Source organism: Pelobates fuscus, chromosome 1 (assembly GCF_036172605.1).
Source record: "Pelobates fuscus isolate aPelFus1 chromosome 1, aPelFus1.pri, whole genome shotgun sequence".
NCBI lineage: Eukaryota > Metazoa > Chordata > Amphibia > Anura > Pelobatidae > Pelobates > Pelobates fuscus.
The window spans coordinates 37,160,250-37,176,603 of record NC_086317.1 but is presented as its reverse complement, the minus strand read 5'-3'; the positions used below and the strand labels follow the sequence as shown (position 1 = coordinate 37,176,603).

General features: G+C 42.0%; 2 long non-coding RNA genes across 2 annotated transcripts; both read left to right on the top strand.

The window, feature by feature from the left end:
• The first annotated feature begins 552 nt into the window (after window positions 1-552).
• On the top strand, window positions 553-4,462 carry LOC134586918 (uncharacterized). Its single transcript, XR_010086601.1, has 3 exons — window positions 553-671; window positions 4,091-4,178; window positions 4,388-4,462. It is a non-coding gene; the product is annotated as an uncharacterized LOC134586918 (long non-coding RNA).
• A 2,021-nt stretch (window positions 4,463-6,483) lies between these two features.
• On the top strand, window positions 6,484-9,558 carry LOC134586914 (uncharacterized). The gene is made up of 3 exons (XR_010086600.1): window positions 6,484-7,251; window positions 9,071-9,219; window positions 9,396-9,558. It is a non-coding gene; the product is annotated as an uncharacterized LOC134586914 (long non-coding RNA).
• Window positions 9,559-16,354: the final 6,796 nt, after the last annotated feature.

Genomic DNA, 16,354 nt, shown 5'->3' with positions numbered 1-16,354 from the left:
AAAATGTGCATCCCCCTCATTCTATTCTGTATCCCATTTAACATATGCCTCAATAAAACAAAGATTGACAAAAAAAAAAAAAAAAAAGAGCTGATTTGGTAAAATCTTCCCATAGTCACAGCTTGGCTATTTTAGCTTGAATTTGCATTTTATGTTGTAAATTCAGTTATCTGTACCATTCGCGTTTTATACAATTCCTCCTGATTTGGTAAAATATGTTGCTAAAATATGTTCTCTATAATAATCTTGTCAAATTGTTTTGACAAAAAACATCTACCACAAAATATTAAATGTGCAGTTTTACATTGGCCACATACTATTTGATAAGCTATTTTTTTTTATTCTATTTATTCAGATAAAAGGGTTATATTTTATAATTATTATTTAATTTGAAATATGAATAGTGTTAATTTATTAGTAATATTAGTAGTAAGTGACTAAAAATATGAGTTTATCTTTGCTTCCTGTTGTCATTGATTTAACCCCAAACTCATTGTTTTTTGCAGAGTTACAAGCTCTGCTATTAGAAGACATGCTTGTTCTGCTACGAAAGAAAAAAAATAAATTGGTTCTCAAATGTAAAAAAGAAAAGGATCCCAACACCAAGACCAAGAAAGTCTTCAGTCCTGTCATCACGATGGACAATCTGTTAGTCCGCCCTGTGGCAACAGGTAACTAGTCACTCTCTCCGGGGAATGGGATTAAGGCCGTGAATATAGAAAAAAAGAATAGGATGGGACAATGACTGTGAATGTAGAACATTAGATGTAACTCTTTCTGCATGTGATGATAGGAATTCACATCTATCTTAATAGAAGCTGAGGAGTGATAAGGCCTGCAGTCGTACCGAAATGTAGATTACCGAATGTTAAATTAAAACTATAACATGGGGAGAGAAGAGGTTTTTACTTAACACTTTCAGAAGAATAAAATTCATCTAAAAAAATTTGAATCTGTAAAAAATACATATAGAAACATTAAAATGCAAGTAATACAGTATTATACATATAAAGTTGGTGGCAATTCACACCCATAAATAAATATTGAAAAGATATAAGTAATGTAACATATCAAATAACTGAAACCAAATTAGTTTTAAGCCTGAAGTGGTTATGTTAAACTTAGATTGGCCAAAAGTATTCGTGTTAACGATACACATTATTACCACAGCTAAATTATTTTTAGCACAAAACTGGAAACAGGGAAAATTGTATATACCCAAGAAGCAATATCACAAATCACATGGCAGGTAAAAATGGAAAAGGGCATCTTAATGAACTTACCCAGATAGAAGACTGGGATAATTGGATAAAGAAAATGGAAACACTAACTTAATAATCATTCCATTATGGTTAAAAGTTTTTCCAATTAATAATAAAACACAGGTAGAAATAATATCCCTGGGGGGCGGAGCCAAGCAACGAACACGAGCAGTCGCATGCCTCATGAGCTCCGACCAAAGGGAGCAGAAAAAGCGAGATTTCACGGCACAATCGCCCGAAAAACGAGGGGAAATATCTCTAACTACCATGGGTCGCAAGACCAAAAAGCAGAGAGCAGACAAACCGTCGGAAGGCAGGAATATTGAGGAATTTCTCCGCCGGGCTCAGGGAGCCTACGGGCCCAAGATGGCCGCCGACATATCGGGCTACTCTGACTCCTCCGAAGAACTCCTGCAAAGCAGAGGGGCGGCGGACCTAATACCCCCGCTGCAATCATACTCGGTCCCACGGAACCCGGGCCCGACGCCAGTCACAGCAGCCACACTGAAGGAGATGTTGAATGACCTCCAGAAAACACTGCAGGCAGATGTGGCTGCACTCCGGGCCGACCTCACAGGCATGGTTGGGCGCCTGACAACGCTGGAGATAAAGTCAGACAGTCACACACAGAAACTAGAGGCCCTGGAATCTGAGGTACAAGCTATGAAATTACAACACGCGATTCTGGCACAACGCTTCGCACAGACAGAAGACGCCAGACGCCGCGCTAACCTGAAGGTGCGCGGGCTGGCGGAGGAGATCCCTAACGCGGAGCTACCACACCTCATGAGAAGGCTGGTGGGGTCTCTCCTGCCACCTAAACAGGCGAAGAACATCACCTTTGAAGGCGTATTCCGGGTGCCGAAGCCACGAGGGGCACCGGCGTCGGCCACCAGAGACGTGGTGGCGCGCTTCTCCAACCTCAGAGATAAAATAGCGGTACAGGCCGCGTTAAGAGGGGCCATGCCACTCCTCTTTGAAAATATGCAGCTCACCTTCTATGCCGACCTCACGGGAGACACCATGCAGTGGAGGAGATCCCTGCAACCCCTCACGGCACAGCTCAGAGCCAAAGAGATCAGCTACAGATGGAGGTCACCTCGGATGTTACTATTTCAACATGGAGGCACCACTCACACAATCCAGGGCATACACCAAGCGGCTGAGGTAATGGAGACCTTGGGCCTCTCAGGGGACATTTTGCCGAGACCTACCCAGGGAGAGCCCGTGGCGCCGCAGTGGCAGAGGGACCCAGGGCAGCCGGTCCCACCGAAATACCCGAACACTAGCCTTAACACAAAGGCACTAGCCACCACCTGATGTGAAGCACACACACCTTAAACAAGGGGAAGCCCACTACCACCAGAGTGACCCCCCATGGCACGGCTGCTGCCGCAGAGAAAACTAACGCCCATCACATGTTGTATTATTTTTTTCGTATGTTTTCTGTTTCCTCCCTTTCTCCCCTTTTACTCTGGGCACATTAGAGCTTAGGCTCTCACCGACCACAGAGGCCGACAATACTTACCCAACACCCTCACAGACCGGTCGAGACTTACATATAGCGCTTTCTCGCACGGACAGTAGAGAGCCCACGGCCATAGCGGCTCCCAACCCCCCGCCTCTGCATTATATGCAGCGGCGTAACACATAAGGTCAATAGCCCGACCTCTAAACCCTCACAGACATAAAGTGCGGACCTTAGATTGTGGCCTACTCGCTAGCCCACAAGTCAGCCCACACCACATGACAAACACAAAATAGAATGGCACCACCGAGATAGTCTCAAGAGACACATCAGACCTTAACTGGCTCCACGGCCTTCGCTCTGGAGCATCTCCCCACTTACTCAGGTGAACATGCCCGCAGGCAGAGCATACTCACAGCGAGAATTGCTCCCTCACCGACATATACCACATGAGCCGTGGACCACAATTAGACCTGAGCACATATACCAGACGTTAGCGATTTCTCTTATACACAAAACCCCCAACTCACCAGTTTTCCAGTTGTATTACACCTAGTTGGAAGGACTAATGTCAGACTATGCTTGTTTTTTATACAATGTTTGTACCGCAATAATATGCCCTTCTCGGACTCACGAGTAAAGGGAATAAATAAAGAATTATAAAAAAAAAAAAGAAATAATATCCCTATTCTCCTTTCTTCTTCTTCCATCTTCTCTGAATATTTACTATGTGCATATGTCAATTTCCTGTTATAAAGAGGCTGAGAGGAGGGGGGAGCAGGATAGAAAAGAGAAAAATCGATCCCAGAAAATGGGGAAACAAACGGAATCACAAAATCAACTATAACATAGTAGGCATGGGGTGTGCTCTCTCTCTCCAAAAATAAGCAAAGAAAGAAATATTAAAATAAGATCTCTAATAGTGTCTAAGAAAAGGGTGAGGTTTCGAGGGGGGGAGGGGGAGGGTTCAGGGGGGAAGGGATAGGGAGGTAAACTTTAGCTTTCTCATTGTTTACTTTAGTTTTTTCCTATCTACAAACGTGAATGAATAAATATTGGGAAAGATTAAGATAGGACAAGAGACTTAAGGGCAAAGAGGAGAGGAGATATTAATGATGACAAGGGTATTAATGCCTCAACTATATAAGCAACCTCTATAACGGTCTGAAGGCACACGTCTGAAATAAGAAACAAAAAACAAACAAAAAATGTTGGGGGTAATGATAACAAACAGAATGTATACCTAGTGTACCATTATCAGCACTCACAATCCAAAGGACATAGTGTTATATGATACTCTATTGACCTTTCAATCTACTATTTTAATTATTCTTCTGGAATCCTGTGTTTATTCCTATAGATCGGAGAGCATTCTTTGTACTGGATACATCACTACAGTCACCCCAGCTGTATGAATTCATAACAGCATCGACCTCCGAGAAAAATAAGTAAGAATGACAGACAATCACTTTTAGATCATTTACTAATTTGTATCCAATGTTTAAAGGCCCAATTGCTGTCATTGGGTTTACATTTAATATTGTATATACCAAAACGGGTATATAATATCCTAATAATATTAGTTCATAATCCTACATTGATCAGGCAGCAAATAATATATAGAAATATGTATTATTTATAATCTCTTTACAAACAGGTGGATTCAGGTCATAAATGAAGCAACAAAAGAGGTGGTGGAAGAACCAATCGACCAGCCCCCAGTAATTCTCCCTAACAGGTGAGATGTTAGTCCGTAAATTTCCCTCTTTTCTCTCCAAACATAACTAGTGTACCCTCCCATTCATACCCCCATACTCTGCCATTCTGAGGGGAGAACTTGCCCCGATGCTCCACCCCTGGAATTCTATAGTGTGAATACAGAAATATATGATCTTGCATATATTATAATCTTTTACAAACAGCTGTATTGAGACGCTGGAAGAACCAGCAAACGAGGGGAATGGTGTACCATCTGGGGACGCAGAAATGGAAGCTCAATGCCCTGTAATTTCCTCTGTTGTAAGAGATGTTAGCGAAGCTGAGGGGGGGTGAGTAATTATTGAAATAAACTGAACTTTATTTATGGATATAAAATGAATACTAATTTATACTAATATATTGTGGCCATCTCTCTTCATAAACATATCAGGAAATTACGCTCTCAAAGCTGGACATGTATTGGATGAAATTCTATAGTGTAAATAATCCTTTTATCCATTCTAGGATTTTCTCTAGCTATTATAAAACATTGTTACGGTTTACTCTGGCATAATTTATTAGCAAACCTGTCTGTTTTTGGCCCAATATATTCCCGTGTTATATTATCCTCTCACCAATTATACTGATAATTTCTTCCCTTCCTTCCCGCTATTAAGTTTATATAACACTGCTTCCTTTCTCATTGTAGCACAGAGAAAAAGAAATTCGACATAGGCTGCTGTGAGGAACTCATTTGGATCACGATCTGTTACTTTTTCATAGTTTGCTGGTATTGAGCTAATTACATGAATTGCTTTGTATCTATACTCTGAATTAGCAATGCATCTGTCGCAACTACTATGTCCTTTCTCTATCGTACTTTAAATGATTCCATCCATTGTAGGACTTTCTAACTATTAGAAACCTTATACATCCTTACACATAGTTTCCTTTAGCATCAACTTCCTCTCCCTGCAGTTTCTGCTCTCTGAGTAAGGCTTCCTCCCGACCTCCTAACGTTTTGTATCTTTTATTATATTTTACTTTCTCTACACTCATTATCTTCTACTTTCTGAACACTCAGTGCATAGTGATTGAACGCATTGTATCTAATTTATATCTCCATCATACTCACTGTGTAAGCCAGTATTCCTTATAATAGCACAATCACAGGTACATTTCTGTTACTTAAAACCTGTATTTCTCCTTACATCTGCTGTCCTACTGTTTCACTTTGTCTAATTATGTATCCCCTGTTTGTATAATTACCATTGTCACTTTTTATTAATTGTAAATCATTTTGGATTAGAGGGCTATATAAGAACTGTTAAATTTATAGAAATATGTGATCTCACAGAAATATGTGTTCTTATTCGAACAGCTTTTTGGAGGAGCCAGAAGTAAAAGAGATGAATGGTGAAACATCTGTATAGGCAGAAATGATAAATGAAACACAAGATGACCCAGTAATTCTCCACAGAGCGCCCTAAATCATTTTAAAACCAGCCGCTGCAGGGCTGATCCTAATACTGCAGCCACCTGAGTGCTCTGTAAAGAAGAACAGGGGGGTAGTAAGAAGAACGGGGGGAAGTAAGATGAACAGGGGGGTAAGAAGAACGCAGGGAGGAGGGGGGAGTAAGGAGAAAACAGGGAGGAGGGGGGAGGGTAAGAAGAACACAGGGAGGGGGTGAGAAGAAAGGGAGATGAGGAGAACACAGGGAGGGGGAGTAAGAAGAACACAGAGAGGAGGGGGGAGAGTAAGAAGAACACAGAGAGGAGGGGGGAGAGTAAGAAGAACACAGGGAGGAGGGGGAGGAGAGTAAGAAGAACACAGGGAGGGGGGTGAGGAGAAAGGGAGATGAGGAGAACACGGGGGGTAGATGAGAACACGGAGGGGGGGAGAGTGAGAAGAACACAGGGGGAGAGTGAGAAGAACACAGGGAGGGTGTAGGGGGGTGAGAAGAACACAGGGAGGGTGGAGGGTTGAGGGCATGAGAAGAGCACAGGGAGGGTGGGTGTGAGAAGAGACCGCTGGGGGAGAGGAGAGACCACTAAGGGGCAGGGGAGAGCTCTAAGGGACAGAAGGGAGAGCTCTATAGGACAGGGGCAGGATAGGGAGTTCTTTCACACTATGCGCACACTCACACACACACACAATGCATCCCTATACACACACAGAAACACACAATGCATCCCTACACACACAGAAACACACAATGCATGCCTACACACACAGAAACACAACATGCTTCCCTTACACACAGAGAAACACACAATGCATCCATTACACACACACACACACAATGCAACCCTTACACACAAAGACAATGCATCCTTTGCACACATACACAGAAACACACAATGCAATCCCTTACACACACATGCAAACACACACACTGCTTCTCTTACATACACACAGAAACACAATGCATCTCTTACACACACTGAATGCACACACTTACAGACACACACCCCGCATTCCTTATGCATACAAACACAGATTCACACAATGCATCCCTTACACACAACCAGAAACACACAATACATCCCTTATACACAAACACACACTGCTTCCACTACACATAGACACACTGCATCACCTACACAAACTGGTAGCCCTATACATTACAAACCATAAGAACACGTATTAGATCCCCTACAATAACACATCCCCTGTGTAAGGGGCCCCACAAAAATGGAGCTGCTTCCCATTCTCCCAGAACATTGAATTTTGTGACCACAGTTGCAAACAGCCTCCAGAGATCCTGTTGGACACCAGACCAGAGGAGCCAAACTGCAGCCCATCACCATCCTTATCTGGTTGTAAGTAGGCAATCTAGTATATTATTATTGACACTAATCTATAATTTACATCACATTAAAGGGACACTATAGTCCCCAGAACCACTTCAGCTTAATGAAGTGGTTCTGGTGTCTATAGCTGGTCTCTGCAGGCTTTTTAATGTAAACACATGCTGTGTGCAGCACTGGCGTTAGTTCATAGGGCAGATCATATGGGTGGGGCATTGTGATGTCACATGGGGGGACAGCAAATTTTTATTTTGCCTAGGGGTGCTAAAATCCTTGCACCGGCTCTGATCCTGGGCAGGTGCACCAGTCTACTGGTGACCCACGGGAGGGGAATGCACTGATTGAACAGCACTCTCCTCCTGCACAGACCCGTCTTTACTGCAGTGCAAGTGCCCTCTGCCCCTAATTTACAGTGGCTCACACTCACAACAAGCAGTGCCTGGAGCCCTTTGCAGAGACGGGAACAAAGAGGTTCTGCGGCAGCTGGCCGTCCTGCAAGCATTACATTAAACAGCTGTTCCCCATGCAGCCACAGGTGGCGCTGTGCTGGGAGAATGTGATTACTCTTCACTTCCTCCCAGCCTACAGAGCAGGGCATGGGAGAGAGAGAGGAGGAGGCTTGATTTAATCTTACAACAAATCCTCTAAGCAAATCTTTATAAATTTGGCGGATTAGCTCTGTTTCCACAGTTTATTGGTGTTTACTCTGATGTCTCTATTAATATTAAGGGATGTCTAAGTAGTAACGTCAGTGTGTGTCAGCAGGGCCAGCCGTTGGGGTGTGCGCGCTGTGCGGTCACGCAGGGTGCCATGACAACAGAGGCGCCCGGTGGCCAACACAGCTCACAAGTTGGGGACACTAACATATTCAATTTAAACGATTCGCTGGTGGTCCACTGGTGCGCACCAGCAGTAGGTGCAGTCAGATTATATCCTCTCCCTCGTGGTTCCGGCGCTCAGTTAGTGAGTCAGAGCACAGGCTCAGAGATTCTCAGCCTGCGCTCTGACAACATTGAAAGTCAGAGCCGTGAAGGAACGGGTATGGCAAAGAGCTACTGATTAGCATAGCATCATTATCTGTTATAAAACCAGGAAAATATGGGCATGGATGGTGAACTGATTTGGTGGTGCAATGGGCCACTTGACTGGTTTTGCCCCCCAGGCCTAAGGCTGCCAGCAGAGGGTCGGTTATTTACTGTAACAATATGAATTTATAGCTCTTGTTTTTGGATATAAAAGGAAAGGACCCATTCATTTGGTGTTGAAATTGGCTAATAAGATTAGAAAATAATAATTCTCAAATGTTTACATTTTCTAGCTCTCTGAGAGCACATTGAGTCTAGAACACGTATATAGACTGCTCTATCACCCATAGCAAATGGGAATGGGCCATCCTGGGGTATTTATGGTTTAGGCTTTAATGGAGTATTAAAGAGGGAGTGATGGTTATGTTGGGTAGATGAGGGGTAGATGTATCATCTCACAGATATTTATAATCTCCTTCATTGTTTATTGATAACATAAGTTAGATCCATCTGGGTAATTCCTTCAAATGTATGAACCAGTGAAAATAAATAAAACAATTATCAATGGCAGAGTAAGTAAACATCAATTATGTTTTATTTAATGTTTTTAAAATGATCATTCTAGTTCCATTGATTAAGCGCCTAATTGTTCTCAATCGGTCTACAACTTGTGACATACTTACTGATATATGAAAATACTGTTTCATTGTCTTCAATTTATCGTTTTACACCGATCGTAAGACAGACAGTGTAAACAAAGTATTACGTCATTTTAAAGACATATTTAAAAATGTACTTGCAAACAGGTGTATACTGAGATGGAAGAAAAAGGACAAGAACCAACAGAAGATCCCTCTGGTTCCACAGTATCCAGCAGCGAAGACCTTGATGGCACAATACGTCCTGCTGCGGAGTGAGATGGGAAAATTACATAATCAGAATTCCATAACATATTGTGAGTTTTGTACTAATAACTAAGTCTTAGTGATTTTTGAATCTCAGAATTTTCCCTCTGTTTAATTGTTCTCAAACTCTTAATAAAACCAGTTTAATTCTGCACCGATCACAAAGCACTTAGTGTCTATGTAATATTCTATCATCTCACAGACACATCTCATACCTTGCTTACAGGCATATTATGGTGATTGAAGGAGATGGAAACTAACCAATGGATGGTCCATGTGATGCCACGGAGTCCAGCAATGAATAGTCTGAAGAGCCGATACCTCCCTTTGCCGGGTGAGATATTCAGTGAGGATGGAAAGGATCAAGAGCCGTTGTTTGCTGCAATACACTAAGGGTAATACTATTATTTATGAACATAAAATAAATGAACATACAATGCTAGGGCTACAGCTGGACATTAATATTAAAAAACCTTAAATTGTCCAATTCTTTAAATTTCCACTAAACCAACTCGTACAAGTTTACCTTTCTGAATTGATTTTCTGCTATCTGACAGTAGATGTAGCCTAGATAATACAAAGACCATAGCACAATGTATCAATGATTTATGCTCTTTCATTACAGCATAACTTATTGTATCCCAGACTGATTTACTGTAACCTCATTTATTCTTGTTTTGATTGTTACAATGGCAGTTTCTTCTATTTTCTCTGTTTTTAGCACTGAAAAATTTCAGAATATCCAAGAGAAAAACAGAAGAGAGCTGAAAACACATTATCGTCATGGATGAGGACAAAGACCTACAGTTGTGCTAATAAATTTGTATACTCTGGCAGATTTTGTGACATTTTGGCATTGATTTTGAAAATATGACTGATCATGTAAAATAATGTATTTTTTTGAAGGATAGTGATCATATGAAGCCATTTATTATCACATAGCCTTCAAAAGTTTTCATACCCTTGAATGTTTGGCCTTGTTACATACACACAAGTTGACACACACACACACACAGGTTAAAATGGCAATTAAAGGTTAATTTCCCACACCAGTGGCCTTTAAAATTGCAATTAGGGGGCGTGGCCTGACTGTCACGGACTGTCGCATGTGAGTAGAACTCCGTCCAAAACGGCCCGAAAAAGCGACTAATTCAGCGATACTGACCAGCAAAAAACACCCAAAACTCACCTAAGATGGCCCAACACAAAGGAAAGAAACCCGCTGAGAAGGGAGACAAATCTGGGTTTTTCACAGCCCGCAAGCAGCAATCCCGATCTCAGGCCTCTCAAGACACTGATCAAGATGGCGACGACACCCTGCCACTTCAGGACTCCCCGGCCCTCAGAGGCTTACCAGTCACGCAGGAAATCCTGCAGGCATGTCTCGAGGAGATGTCATCCATAGTGATTTTAACACTATAGTGTCAGTAATACACGCTTGTGTTCCTGACTCTATAGTGTTCCTAAATGCGGTAGCATTTATAACAGTCAGGAGAGGGGCAATGCAAGTGTTAGTAAGGCCAATGAGTAGTGAGTTGAAATAGTCAAGTTGGGAAATGATGAGCACATGAAAAAAAAATGCCTTACTTGTATACTGAGTTAGAAAAGGGAAATTGCAGGCAATATGTTTGAAGTGAATGTTATAGGATCTGGAGACACGCTGGATGTGAGGAGAAAAGGTAAGACCTGAGTCAAACGTAACTCCAAGGCAGCAAGCTTGAGGAGGTGGGGTGATAGGTGTCCTATTAACACGTAGAGAGATACATAAAGGAAGACTATTTGCTGAGTATTGTCAGCATGTAGATGGTACTGAAATCCAAAGGAATTAATAAGGTTACTGAGAGAGGCAAAGTAGATGGAGATTAAAAGAGGACCAAGAACAGATCCTTAGGGAACACAAACAAAGACATGTAGCAGAGAGGAAGTGGCACCAGAGAAAGAGACACTAAATGAGGATTTAGAAAGATGGGATGAAAACAAGGCATGTACAGTGTCATGAAGTCCAAGGTTGTGGAGGATTCGAAGAGGTAGACAGTGGTCAACAGTATCAAAGGCAGCACAGAGTGAGGATAATTAAGAGAGAGTAATGACCTTTGAAATAAAATTTAGCAGTGATTAAGTTGTTGGTCTCTTTAGTAAGGGCAGTTTCAGTAGAATGGAAGGAGCAGAATGAAGGGGGTCAATGAGGGAGTTAGTATTGAGAAGGCAAGTTAGATGGGTAAACACAAGTTATGTGTTGATGTTATTTGCAATGGAATATCTGCACGTCACAGTGAAAAGTAAAGGCATAGTGTCTCTTTTCAAGACTTGACAATTCAGATAGAAACATAGAATGTGATGGCAGATAAGAACCATTCGGCCCACCTAGTCTGCCCAATTTTTTTTAAATACTTTCATTCGTCTCTGGCCTTATCTTATAGTTAGGATACCTATATGCCTATCTCACGCATGTTTAAACTCCTTTACTGTGTTAACCTCTACCACTTCAGCTGGAAGGCTATTCCATGCATCCACTACCCTCTCAGTAAAGTAATACTTTCGGATATTATTTTTAAGCCTTTGCCCCTCTAATTTAACCCCTTAACGCCGTTACGACGTGCTATGCCGTCACGGATTAAGTGGGCTTTAAAGCCGCTGTGACGGCATAGCACGCCGTAACGGCTGAAGCCCCTGGAGCGCCCGGTATACTCACCTTCCCGGCGCTCTGCTTCGGGAGGACTGCCTCACAGCCCAGGCAGCCCTCCCACGGCAAATCAGGCCCCCAGGGGCCATGTGATCGCTCTCAAAGAGCGATCACATGGCCCCCTATAGCTGGCTGTGGATCTGCCAGCAGGGGGACTGTCTAAAATATTAGACAGTCCCCCTGCTGGTAGGAGGTGTAAAAAAAAAAATATTAGACAGGTTATAAAATAAATTAAATGCATTTATATATATATATAATATATGTATATATATTATATATATATAATATATATGTATATTATATATATTTAACGTCATACAAAGTGTATTTTAATACTAATATAAGTATATATATTAGTATTAAAATACACTTAGAATGACGTTACATATATATAATATACATATATTATATATATAATAGATATATACACATATTATATATATAAATAGGTATAATTACAATAATAAATAAATAAATAATAAAATTGATAAATAAAATATTGAAACAAAATTTAATATAAATTATATATACATATGTAATTTCATTCTAACTGTATTTTGTTATTAATATATATATATTGGTAACAAAATACACTTAGAATGACATTCTATGGGGGCGGAGCCTAGCTGCCAAGCCGAGTGGACGTGCCAGAACTGAGCTCCTGCACTTTCTGCCTGTTTTCGGGGAAAATACCCAATAAACTCGGCACAGATCCACTCTAAAAGGGCACCATTGAACGGGGAATCTCGGGGTGCACCTCTGGACACCCTACTCGAAGAAATATCTACCCGAGATCCCAAGCTGCAGTGATCGAGGCCTGCAGAATGGCTGGCAAGGGGGAGACGGCCGCTCTCCTTTCCTCCTACCTGCTCCACGACCACCTCGATGCTCAAACTTCCTACCCCCCCCCCCCCCCCCCCCCGGGACCGGTGGGGGATATCCCGGTCCAAGCCGCGAACCCAGACCGAGCCTATACACACCGTGAGGGCACAGGGTCCGGCGACACGTGGCTCATCAAACATGGCGGCGGAGAATCCGCGGCAACTGCTACCTCAGCCTGCAACCCCTGAGCGGGGCTCCGACCGAGGCACAGACCTTATGCAGCGTCTGGATGCCCTCTTCCACAATTTCTGGGAGAAGCTCCAGCAACGCACACAGCGCGCTGAAGCAACAAGTAAGAGGAGCTTTGGGCGGCCAGGCGAGAGGGGGACTCCCTCGGGCGCAGCACCGGACCGAAAGCCGACACTCATCTACCCTAGCCCACCCGGGCGGAAGGCCAGGAGGGCTACTACCCGCAAGCGTCGGCCACAAGGGCGGAATCTCAAACGGCAACCAAACGGCAGAACTACCGCCACCCCCACGAGGGGGAGACACTCGGGCAATGGATGCCACCGAGTCTCAGGCCAGAAGACGCAGGCCTACACTCCAGCCTGGGGCAGGAGGGGCACCCCCACCCCCGCCGGAGCGGCAGCACCTTGGCGTACCTCTGAATGCTCCCACACCCAGCGACGCTCAGGAATTGGATGACAAGTCTGGAGGGGAGGCAGTGGCAATCTGGAGATGGAGTCTCACTCAGGGGGACTAAACTGCTCAATAATTGCATGAACTTGCTTCTACCTCTTGGGACTATCTGTAATGTATTGCCACACCATACACCAACTCCCATCACACCACTATGCAACATGTTAGCATCTTACTATAATGAACGTGCACTCATTTAGAAACACACATGAGCTAGTTACCTTTAGAGCACTCATTCCTCCTGAGACACGTTATTACTTTACTACTAGGCTACTCAGAGCTCTATGTTTATATACTCTGGCACTCAGTGGTTTTGTACTCCTACTCCTATGACTTACTCTAAAGCTTTAGGCACACACCAACCTGCCATGTTCATAATTTACCTGTGTATCCTTTAACTGTTAAACCGTGTACTCTACATTTGATATGCAACACTTTCAGACAGCTCCTAGATAAGCTATGGTCACTATTAGCATAATTTAGATAGCCTCTACTGTGACTCTCTGTTTGAAGCTGTTAAACTTAATAAGCGTCTGACTTTAACTACAATGTCTACCATACCCTTACGCAATTCTAAGCCTGATTGAAACTAATGTTGGAGACATTTCTATTTAGCCTGATTCTCTTTTAAAAAATGTGCTGTCAATGTTCACCATGAAACTGTTTATTCTCTGTTATGTCATCAACTTATATCCGCTGTCGTGGCGATATAACCATGTTTGTCAATCTGAGCACTACAAAAATAAAGAATTCAAAAAAAAAAAAAAAAGAATGACATTCTATATATATCTATCTATATATAAAATGCAAATAACCGCAAATTTATATATATAGATAAATACATATAATTACATAAAAGATTACATTAGTATACACGTAGAATTTAAATACCTATAAATGCATATATATTAAAATTCTATGTCTGTATTTAAGTAATCTTTTAACATAATTAGGTGATTTGATTAATTAAAATTTGATTGACATACCTGACAACACAGGGAGAAAGTGCTGAGAATTTAATTTGCAAGCACTATATTTGACCCTGTAACTCTCCAAGACAACATAAAACCTGTACATGGGGGGTACTGTTTTACTCGGGAGACTTCGCTGAACTCAAATATGGACTATATTATTGTTGTAATATGTTTTACTGTTTTAAAACACTATTATTTGTGTTTAGTGAAGTCTCCCGAGAATAACAGTACCCCCCATGTACAGGTTTCATGGTGTTTTGGAAAGTTAGAGAGTCACATATAAGGCTTGCATTTCATTTTTTTGACATTGAAATTTGCCAGATTGGTTATGTTGCCTTTGAGAGCGTATGGTAGCCCAGGAATGAGAATTACCCCCATGATGGCATACCATTTGCAAAAGTAGACAACCCAAGGTATTGCAAGTGGGGTATGTCCAGTCTTTCTTAGTAGCCACTTAGTCACAAACACTGGCCAAATATTCGTTTTTTGCTTTTTTAACACAAAAACAAATATGAACGCTAACTTTGGCCAGTGTTTGTGACTAAGTGGCTACTAAAAAAGACTAAACATACCCCACTTTCAATACCTTTGGTTGTCTACTTTTTCAAATGGTATGCCCTTATGGGGGTAATTCTCATTGCTGGGCTACCACACCGTCTCAAAGGTAACATTACCAATCTGGCAAATTTCTATTTGAAAATGGAACGTTCTATATTTGACCCTGTAACTTTCCAAAACACCATAAAACCTGTTAATGGGGGATACTGTTGTACTCGTGAGACATCGCTGATTACAAATATGTGCATTTTTGTGCAGTAAAACCAGTATTATGACATTCACAGCTAAAATGTCAGACGGAAATACAAATTTAAAAAAAAATCTTATTTTCTCAATTTTTTTTTAAATTTTATTCATAATGAATTATGTTCCATATATGAATAGTTAATGATAAATTAAAGCCCTGTTTCTCCTGAACAAAATGATATATAATAAGTGTGGGTGCATATAATATGAAAGAGGGGAACTACGGGTGAACAGACATATAGCGCAAATTCCAGTTTTTGTTTACGTTTTGTTTTGATCAGAACGTGCACTATTGACTCCGTCCTGAAGGGGTTAAGACTATGCCCCTTTTGTTGTGGTAGTTTTTCTTCCTTTACTGTGTTGATTCCCTTTCTGTATTTAAATGTTTCTATCATATCCCCCCTGTCTCGCCTTTTCTCCAAGCTATACATGTTAAGTGTCAGGGACCAGGAACCAGACAGAGACGGAACTAGATGCAAACACACCTTTATTTAATAAATAACAATTAAATAACAAAAGCAAGTCCAGGAATCAAGCAGGGGTCAGTCACCAGAGTGGGTAGTCAGACAAGCCAGGATCAGGAGCACGGAGAGCAGCGGAGTCAGGAACAAGGCCGGAGTCAGGAACCAGGAACAAGGAACAAACAGGAAACACAGGAACAAGGAGACTTCTGGGAAACAAGAAACCACGCAAGGGCAAGGAGGTTCTGGGCTTAGCTGCTTAAATAGGCAGAACTGATTAGCAGCAGGGTTGATTACTACTCTCAGGTGAGTAACCGTGGCAACAAGCAGAAGGAGCTCATAGTAATTGCAGCTGAAAACTCATTCACTGAAACAGAAAGGGTTGCTGTTTAAAACAGCAAAGAAACCCTGACATTAAGATCCTTTAACCTTTCCTGGTAAATTTTATCCTGCAATCTATGAACCAGTTTAGTAGCCCTTCTCTGAACTCTCTCTAAAGTATCAATATCCTTCTGGAGATACGGTCTCAAGTACTGCGTACAATACTCCAAGTGAGGTCTCACCAGTGTTCTGTACAATGGCATGATCACTCCCCTCTTTCTACTGCTAATACCTCTCACTATACAACCAAGCATTCTGCTAGCATTTCCTGCTGCTCTATTACATTGTCTGCCTACCTTTAAGTCATCAGAAATAATCACCCCCGAAATCCCTTTCTTCAGATGTTGGGGTTAGGACTCTA